The sequence below is a fragment of the Trachemys scripta genome, chromosome 1 (assembly GCF_013100865.1).
Source record: "Trachemys scripta elegans isolate TJP31775 chromosome 1, CAS_Tse_1.0, whole genome shotgun sequence".
Lineage (NCBI taxonomy): Eukaryota > Metazoa > Chordata > Testudines > Emydidae > Trachemys > Trachemys scripta.
This window is the reverse complement of record NC_048298.1, coordinates 559,421-568,175: the sequence shown is the minus strand read 5'-3', so window position 1 is coordinate 568,175 and position 8,755 is coordinate 559,421.

The following is an 8,755-nucleotide window of genomic DNA, read 5'->3' as shown; positions in this document are numbered from 1 at the left end:
TGTCCTGATCCTTGAAGTTCCCTCCAGTTTTATCTGCTTCCCCATCAGCAGATGGCTCTCTGAACCCTCCCTGCTGCAGAGGTCTTCTGAGGGAAATTTCAATCCTTTATTTCAAATTTCTGATTAACATTTGGGCACAGTAATTACTAATTCCTGGCTGTGTACCAGGGCTGCATTTGCTTACTGGGGAGATTTTCCCTTTTTGAGGAGTCTGCAGTGTCTAGCGCCTCTGCAGACATCAGGGAGAGAGCTAGACAGGGAGAACCAAAGGCAAAAGGAAGGGTTAGTGCCTCCTTCACCCACTGTCAGTTGTCTCATTGGGAAGCTCAGACATCTCTGTTCCTGCCTCAGCCTGGTCTGGCAGGGTTGCCTCAGTCCCGTTGTGTCGTATGTGTCTCCTCCCTTCCCTGCAGGAAAGGAGCCAGACAGGACTGGAGTGGCAAGCAACACCCCCCCCCCCCCCTCCCATTTCCACGAGAGGAGCAGTGCCAGAAAGTCAGTGTACAAGATGAAATATTGTGCCCTAGTTCCTAAAGTCCGCACCAAAGCTGTTCCTTAACTGCAGAGTGCAGCTATCTTTTCCCCTCCGATTCCCCTTGGGCCATGGATGGAGGGCATTACACGCAGCACAGATACTGCCAACACTAGCTCCTCCTCCTCCTTTGTTCTCTATAACAGGCCTCCCAGGGGATCCTTACTGACATCCCAGACCATCTGGCCCATGTGGACCCCCATAACAGAAAAGTGGTGAGCCTCTGGGGAATCCATTCTTCAACCCCAGTAGCTTCCCTGAGAGACCCAGATGGGGCCCCTGTTGAGGAGGGAGGACAATAAGCACAGCCGCTGTGAAGGCAGGAGCTTGCTACCACTTGAAATATTTTTGGAGCAATATCTGAACCCAAGTTTGTTCCTCCTTTTGAAGCAGGATCATAAGGAGAAATTCCAAAAGGGGATATAAATATGTAAGATCAGTGCCCAGTTCCCCTTCTCACCTTCACAGAGTACATGCAGCTTGACAGATTTAGCACAGATCTGTGGCTTGATCTTTGCTGAATTATTCCTCTGGGTTCATGCATGCATAAAGTGGGATGGGAAAGGGAATTCTTCCTTAGGGGATGCCAGCTGCCAGAATCAGAGATGGGGATCAAATAATAAAAGATACTCTCAGGAAGAGTACTAAGTACTGTGAATCTATGCTTAGGAGGTCTCTAGGTGCCCTAGACAAACTATAATGAAGGTTGGGGATTTCCTTCCCAACCTAAAGGACTAGGAAAGTATTGGAGTGTTGTCCCAGATGCTGGTGTGGGTTGCTACACTCTAGCTATTAGGCTGTTGACCCTGGCTGTCACTGCTTTGCCTTGCCACAGCTGCTCCATGGTAGTTGTCCGTGGAGTGATGAGGACAGTCCATATGTGGAAGAGCAGCAGGCAGTAAGGAGCCTCTTGGCCCATCATTTACTTTTTTCTAGCCCCACAACCTCAATTTTATAAGGCCATAAAGTTCCTCCATGTGCACCAGTCCAAATTCAGCCTGGTGTTACTACCAAGGGGAAACAGGGCTATCTTCCCTGGTGGTCAGGGACTCAGCATTTCTAACCGAGCGAGACTTTTTTTTTAAATCTGAAAGGATAGCCTCCTTACTCTGCAGGTAGCCAAGTCTGGGCAGATGTCACCTCAGTCTCTTTCCTGGGTGTGAAAGCTCTCAAGTCACATGAGCCCAACAACAACAGAAATAAAAATCATCAAGTGTTGTTTGATGCTCTTCACATGCTTTCACAGGCAGTGCTAGCATGGGTGGACAGTATTGCTCATATAAACAGCAAGGAGTCCGGTGGCATGAGTATTGCTCATATAGTTGTCATAACTTAAAAGCCTAAGGGCTTCTCTCTGCAAAAGTTAGTGGGACCTAAATCTTTACATGCAGGTATAGGGGGGCCTTCTCAGGCAAATTGGTTTCCAGCTTGTAATTCTATAGTGGGAAAGTTTTTGGAAAGCCAAAGCTATCCAGAGCTGTCAGAGAAGTAGATTTATAATCCTGGCTTCTGCTCGACACTACTGAAAGATCACATGGCAAGTTAAAACAGTCTCTAAAGTACAGGAGAGAATACTGCTTTGCAGGTGGTGGGAGGAACAAATTGAGGGAGCTGAGGCAAGGTCAGTCCCATAGAAACCCAGAGTTACAAACACCAGAGTTATAAGCTGACCAGTCAACCACACAGCTCCTTTGGAACTGGAAGTCTGGATTCAGGCAGCAGCAGAAGAGACCAAAAGAAAGAAAAGAAAATACAGTACAGTGCTGTGTTAAATGTAAATTACTTACAAAATAAAGGGAAAATATTTTCCTTCTGCATAATAAAGTTTCAAAGCTGAATTAAGACAATGTTCAGTTGTAAACTTTTGAAGGAACAGCCATAATATTTTGTTCAGAGTTACGAACAACCTCCATTCTCAAGGAGTTCGTAACTCTGAGGTTCTATTGTAGTTGCCCTCAACTGCCTCAGAGTAATTTGCATGACTTGCAACCAGCCCTGTTTAGAGTTAGACACCTGAATGGTGCCAAGCTCTTTCAATTGGGAACCTACAACTTTGGCCACAGTGAGGTCATTGGACATTGTGCAGAGAGGGATACTCTCTGGAGCTTTGCAAGAATCATAGGCACAATTTTGTCTCATTCCCAAACAGGCAGCCCGTTGAAATGACAGGATGTGAATGTAACCGTACATTACCTACTTTAGATAAGAGTGATATAACTCATCCTGTTTCTAGGGCAGGTCTACGTTACGGTGTTAAGTCGACCTAAGTTATGCAACTCCAGCTATGTGAAGACAGCTAGAGTCAATGTAGCTTAGGTCGACTTCCTGCGGAGTCTACACCACGCTGGGTCGATGGGAGAAACGCTCCTGTCGACTTACCTTACGCTTCTCGTCCAGTGGAATAACGGAGTTGACGGGAGAGCAATCTGTGGTCGATTTGGTCTTCACTAGATCCGCTAAATCAACCCCCGGTGCATCAATCGCCCTAGCCTCAATCCCCAGTAAGTGCAGACGTACCCCTCAACTCAGAGAACAGGGAACTAACTGGGCTCTCTCTGAAACATCTGAATGAGTTCCTAAAGGAGGCTTATAGTCTTATGCCCATTTTACCGTTCCATAGTCAATTCTCCCAGTTTGCATATGGATGGAAGTTTCCCCCCCTCCGCTCCCCCTGCACCCAAGTTTCATTCACTACTATTTGGACTGACAGATGCTTTCAGGGTCTCCTGAAATCATAGTGGTATTAATATGGGCTTCTGGGAAAATTCTGCTGATCATGGTTATGAATCTTGTATTCATGGTAAACAGATACATCGTTCCAAGGAAGTCAGTCATAGTTCTGAGCTGAGGATAAATCCTATTGGGTACAAGGCTTCATCTCAGAAGAACGATAACTGAAAATAAAGATGACCATAAAGGAAAAAAAAAGTGGAATCAAACAAAAATCCAGTTCTTAGTAAATCCTATTAGGAATGTTGCTCTCATGCACAGACATGCTTCCGTGAACCTGAGTTCATATGAGCCTTATCCAGTAATTCCTATTATCCCTCCACATTTCAACCTATCACATCTATTGGTAGAGGCCCAATTGTCTCTTCTCTGTTCCCTCAACTGGTGAATACAGAAATCAGATTTTTCAAAGCCAACCACCCATTAATGAGACAGATTGTCTCACTCACAAGGCTAGCTGCATCTCTGTCCCCTTTCTGGTCTCTGAGAGCACCCCATCAGGTATCAGGTCTTTGCCTGTCTCAGGGTGGAACACTAGCTGGCTGTGCCTAGTGTATGCTTGACCACTTTGCCTACTCTATGCAAACCACCATAGAGTTGACAGATGTTTATCACCTCTTGGCCCTTGTTACAAGTATTCCTTCTGGAATATCACTGAATTTACCGATAGCGCACTGTTATATATGCCATCCGATTGCTACAAACCCCACAACAAGAACAGACAGATGTGCTACAATTCTTGCATGATTCAGCACAGAAATGAGGGGCCCATTATATCTTCGGGTGCAGATGCACATTATCTTGTATCACAGTATGAGCTGTGGCAACATGCTGCAAGTAATCCCTGCACCAGTCAATACAGATGACGGTAACACTGTGAAGGGAAGTTGGAATGCATGCAGATTAACAAAAGAATATAGTTATGTGGAACACATCACACCACATTAACATGGCATATATACTTAGTGATTCCTCATGTTTGTTTATTATAGAGCAGCCCTGGCTGAAACATCCGTATAGTATATCTCCAGTAGATCGTGCCAGCTCCAGAGGATGGAGTTAATATTGCATGGTGGGGGCTGAAGTGTACTGTAACTCTGTATTTCCTGGCTTTCAGAGGTTTGCATGCAGCTGCACTTAATGTTCTGGAAGGGTAAGAGGCACTGCCAGTAAACCTTAACTTTGTGATAATGGAGTTTTTGGGCGCTGAATAAGAGATTTAGTCTAGTCATGACAGTCAACGTGTCTGATGAGGTTTTTGTAAATAATTTAGGAAGAATATGGTCAGCCCTGCCCCAAAGAAAAAATCAACTTCTCCTTTCATGGGCAGAGCAAAGTTTCCTATCTCTGTGTACTGACCATCAAGGAGAAGTTGAAGACCAAGGTTTACATGGCAGAAGTTGGTTTAAACAGAGTGGTACCTGGACCCAGACATATTCTCACTTATTGTAAGTCAGTTTAATGGGCTGATGATTGATTTATTTGTATCTGGAAATCACGATGCAGTGCCCTGTGGCCTCTCCATGTATCAAGACTCAGCATATGAGGTTGTGGATGATCTCTTACAAAGCTGGGCAAGGTCTCTGCTCCATTCCTTTCCACCTTTCCATTGCTCCCCAGAACCAGGCACAAGAAAGGAAGGAGAGTGCCAGAGACACTCTTTTTCTTCCTTGCTGAAGAGGCTATAGCTCCTAGGCCTGATTTAACCTAGTGTTGGACCTTCCAGTGTTTCTACATCTCAGAGAAGATCTGCTGTTGTAAAAAGCAATCCTTCATCCAGCACCAGACAGGTTCAAAATGGATACTTGGCGGAAGTAATGATCCCTCCCATGGACTGCAGAAAAGTTGATAAATAGAACTTATTTTATTGGTAGAAGCAAAGACTGTGTTTTAACTACCACATTAAACAAATGAATTTGACTTCCTCCAGGAGGGCTTTAATGAGAATGTTCAAGCAAAAATGTAAAGTTTCTCTAGTATAAAGGTCTCAGCATGTTAAAGACAAGATGTGTAAACCCTGAAATTAAATACCTTCTTAGGGTAACTACCTTGTTTCCAGCTGCAGAGGTTATCGAATGCAACCTTGACATTTCATTCTGGTCTTTACAACACTACCTCAATTAAACCCCTGTTGCAAGTGTCATATTTATCCATTAAAGTAGACTTCCTGATAACTATCTCCAATCAGATGAGCTTTTGAACTTGGGAGCTCTCCGGAATGAGACCCATTGTGTATTTTGAATTCTGACAAATAGTTTTTACAACTGTCAGATCATTCATACCCAAAGAAAATTCAATAAATATTTTTCCTTCTGTCAAGCATCAAAGTCCAATCTGTAGAAGTGCTGACAATTTCAGGGCAGAGAAGTCATATCTCCAGTAGTGAGATCTGCTAGGCAGCGAAGTAGCCATCAGTATATAAAGTCACCAGATTCTGCATATTGGTCATCCAATCTTTAGCAAGTACCGTTTTTGACGGAAGTCTTCTCCCTGCCTCAGTGTCCAGGGAAAGAGAAGAAATATAATTTACGCTATTTTGAATGTACATATTTAAAGGATGATCCTACTTCCCACCGTGGAGGCTACTGCTCTGAAAATCCTACTGTAATTGATATCTGTATCTTAGCATGATGAAGAATAGGAACATTTTTCTGCACATACCTGCATATTTCCTTTCCTTGAAACAATTTCCACAGATCTCGCTTCTCCTAGAGACAAATGGGATCATCCGGAATAGAGATGGAAATTGACAACTAAACATTTAGGTTTATTTCAATAGGGGAAATTGTCCCTATGCTCTGCAGTAGGATAAATCGTTCTTTTTCTTCAATGTATATTTAATGCAGTCTCTAATTTTGGAAAATAGAATGAAATGAAATTACCGTGGCTGTTGAAGCTGTTTCAATTAGAGGAAATTTAAGGGGGCAGAGTAGTTCCCTGCTGCCAGTGACTGACAAGTATGGCTCTGTTTGTAATCTGCAAGCAGGCTGAAATACCCATTGTAACAGATCTATGGACTTCATTAACTCAAATTTTCAGGTAAGCAGATAATTTTTTCTCTTCAAAGGTGGTTCACATCTGTGCATAGGGATCTTTTTAAAGTGGGGAGTAGTAATTTATAAACAAGGACACATAATGAGAGGGTAAGAGAAGGAAACAGAAATGAGAGAACAAGCATCTTTCAGTTAGCAGTCTTTATTTTTTTTTTTTTTGCTGTTTCTTCCTGTCAAGTTAAGGTTACCTGGCAGGCTGCCCAGAGAATCTGTAGCTTTTTGTTTTGTTTTTTTGTTTTGTTTTGTTGCTGTTGGTGCAGAGGAAGATGTTGCTGTAGGAACTAGCCAGACATATTTCTGCTGTTGGTAAGCCTATAACTCTGTTAATGGGCACCAAGCAATTTAGCAATGCTGCTTTTTTTAGCTATTCATGGACCATAAGACCCAGAGTATGCTACTTTGTAGCAATAGGCTGCCAAGGCTTTTTTGAAGGATTTGGAACCAACCCCTTTTTCCATTTACTCTGCAAAATTGTTTCTCTGATGGTACAAAGAGAAATGTTCCAGAGCCTTTCAGATGTTAATGGGATTAAAGAGAAGGCGCTATGAAAATTAACATCAAGATAACCGTGAAGCTGCTTTTTTAAAAACACTATCGTCTAGACTAAAAGTCTAAAATCATTTTCAGGTCACTGTTAGTATGAGCTGTACATCAGGAGGCCAAGTGTGTTTCATCAGTTCACCACTGTGTCAAAAAAAACAAATGCTTTTGCCACATCAGCAAAATTTATCTAGATGAAGAGTTAAAAGTCCTTCTACATGCACATGGGTTCAGTGTGTTTTCCATTTGGGATGTCTATAATCTGTATATATCACACCTTTATTTTGCATAGAATCTTCTTTACAAACTGTCCTAAACATGCTTTTATAAAGGTCAATAATACAGTGACACAGGTGAATAGGTGAATTTAAAATTAACAAATATGTGGAAAGTAGAACAGAGATATTCCTAGAGTCAGAAAATGTGTATGTGTGGCTATTTCTCCCCTTTCAGATTTATGCAAGTTTAGAAGAAATACTGTTCACAGCAGTTCATAGTAAGTGGATACTCAAAGCAGTTTCCTAAGGAGCTTTCATCACATCATAGTGTGACTTAAGTTTGACTATGGTGCTTTCTTGTTTGTTACAGATTTGCTCATTAAATTCATACTTACCCTACACTGTAAACTGGCCTGAAAGCAGTGAAGGACTCAGCTGAAAAGTATCTCTGAGTTTCTCAATGTAAATACTGGAATGCTAATACACTGGACTACAAAGTAAACGCACATATAGACGGAAACCGCACCATTTTTGTATACCTTGTCAGAGTTGTATCTAGAGCTTGAAAAGTTTAGTTGGATAATCTTAATACACCTCTACCCTGATATAACGCGACCCGATATAACATGAATTTGGATATAACGCGGTAAAGCAGTGGTCCAGGAGGGCAGGGCTGCGCGATCCGGTGGATCAAAGCAAGTTCGATATAACACGGCTTCACCTATAACACGGTAAGATTTTTTGGCTCTCGAGGACAGCCTTATATCGAGGTAGAGGTGTATTTGCAAATTTGAATTGACTTACGTGTGGGTTGCTTTCAGTATTCAAATACCATTACTTATGGGCAGGTGTGACAAACTGACATCAACATAGGTGGGTTTGTGAAAACCAGCCAGAAGTATAGAAAGGCCATTAATAATCCTCCTGAGGTTCTAAGGTTGCATGCTCAGGGTGACCCTAAACCTCTGACTACCAGAAAATGGGTGGATCACTCCATAATTTCCCTTTTCTTTACATTCCCCCTTAAGGTGTGGTACAGGCCACCATTGGAGACAGGATACTGGGCAAGATGGGCCATGGTCTGACCCAGTATGGCAGTTTTTCTATGACTCTTGTTGGTGTCTGTTCATTTGATTAAATCTAGAGGCACCCTAGTTTAGAGCAAATAGTGATTGGCTGGAACTGCTTTTTCGGTTTTTAGGCATATTGAGTGATATGGGTATTGAGAGGAAGCTATGCTGACAAGTGTGAGACACCACATATAATGCTGAGAAAATGTACTGGACCCAGTGGGATTCCTCCATTTTTCTGCAAGCAGCTGGGAATGTAAGAGATGCAGAGAAAAAAGAGAAACACCTCAATTTTTCCTAGCAGCTAGGCAAGGAGAGAGGAGAAATGGGTGATAATGTGCCAAATGGAGTATGAGATCTGCAAATAATTGTGGTGTCCTGTGCTTATAGATTCATAGATTCTAGGACTGGAAGGGACCTCGAGAGGTCATCGAGTCCAGTCCCCTGCCCGCATGGCAGGACCAAATACTGTCTAGACCATCCCTGATAGACATTTATCTAACCTACTCTTAAATATCTCCAGAGATGGAGATTCCACAACCTCCCTAGGCAATTTATTCCAGTGTTTAACCACCCTGACAGTTAGGAACTTTTTCCTAATGTCCAACCTAG